This window comes from Ascidiella aspersa, chromosome 4 (genome assembly GCF_963924565.1).
Source record: "Ascidiella aspersa chromosome 4, kaAscAspe10.2, whole genome shotgun sequence".
NCBI classification, from domain to species: Eukaryota; Metazoa; Chordata; class Ascidiacea; order Phlebobranchia; family Ascidiidae; genus Ascidiella; species Ascidiella aspersa.
In genome coordinates, this window is record NC_139450.1 from 1,511,902 (window position 1) to 1,513,726 (window position 1,825).

The window sequence follows — 1,825 nt, forward strand, 5'->3', positions numbered from 1 at the left end:
GGCACAGTTTAAGCGGTGAAAGATCACGCGGGAGCGAAATCAACATTTGTTAACGAATAATGGATTTTGACTTCTCATTTTAACTGTAATTTGCAGCGCCAGTTAAAATCGCGATTAAAAAGACTGAAAAGACGAGTAATAACATAATAAATGTGTTCTACAAAAGATCTGCGTGGTTTTGCAATACAGAAGATAAAACCCAAACCCGAAATTTTGTTTTTTTCCGTTCATTGCTTTTCTCATCTTAATTGTAGTTACATATGTCAACATAAACAAAACTTTAGAAATGCATGAAAATCTTTAACCCCATATTTGCTTCAACATATCATATGAAGTGTTCATAAACTTAGCTTTAAAAGACCAGAAAAAACACTGCCTTTAGTGCGTATTTCAAATTTTGTTGTCTTATGAAGAACGTTTTAAAAAACGGTGCAATTCAATTTTGATTGAATATAACTTTGTGACCAATCTATCTTGTAACTCCATTGCATTTCAGGCCCTTTCTGCCAAAGATTTTTGGTGTGAAATTCTTACTGAAACCCCACCAGGAGCTATATATATATATACAGACATTTTTTTGCAGAGGCTTGAAGCAAAAAAGGTTGTCAGGATTTCTGGGCCGCTAGGAATTTTGGAATGCAGTCGCTTTAGCATTTGAGATCTGTCAAATTTGCCAAATTTTTAGGTGTCATGGAGTGCAAATAAGATTTTTAGAGACTAATTCCTGCAATCCTAACAAAGCTGAAATTTTATCTTCAAATTCCAGTTTGCACACAATTTAAATCTGGTTTGTGTATCTGTCCCAAAATTTGTTCTGGTAAAATATTGGCAATAATAAAGCAAATATAGTAGTTAAAAATATAAGAACATTTTGCTTGTGCAGTTGTACTTTTGTTTAGGGCCATATAATTTTAGAACTATTGGTATAATAGCCACTCAATTTTAAGTGTGCAAAAACTTCTTGTGCGCAATATACAAAGTTTTATGATTATGTTGGCAAAAGAAACATTCCGGGTTAAATTTATTATATCTAGCAATTGGCTTTTGGTAAATTTTAAAGGCTTCCAAAAAAAGTAACTTTTATCCTATCCAGTTAAATAAAAAAGAGTTGCACAGCTGCTGTTTCTTACACTGGTGAAAATTTCTACAGCATTTGCTGGAAAGCTATTTTCTAAAATTTAAAGGCATAAGTTTAGTAGGTGTGGATGTAAAGTAGAATCCCAGGGGATTCTAGAATATTGCTACGTAATTTTAAGCTGCAAAAACTTTTCATGCGCAGTATACAAAGTTTTCAAACTACCATATGATTATGTTGGTAAAATAAAACTACCCGAGTCAAATCCACCTGGCACTGGACGCTAGTCGCTCGCCCAATAATGCTTGATTGACATTTAAATATTAGGCGAAGGTTATCATGAGACGCAAGGTTAGTTAACCGCCCAATAAAATGCTGACGACGAACTACATAGCTACATTTAAAGTAAGCATATGTCTTTATCTAAGCTTGCCACTCAATTTTGTACAATTAGGCGCAACCATCTGCAGAAAAACATAAATTATGTCTGTTCCAATTACCCCAAAATGAACTGCAGAATTGGATACAAATCTATTTTAGATTTGAACCTAAGGATTCAAAATTCTTCTTTAAACATACCAAGTAGTTGGTTGAAAAATTTCAATTTTAACATGAGTCTCTAAATTGCCCAATGATGCGCACAATATTTTCGGTTTTATTATTAATGTAATAGATTAATTTTCAACTCACTTTTGAATAATTTAATGGTTACATTTTAAACATGTATCTTTTATTCACTTTAAGGTTTTT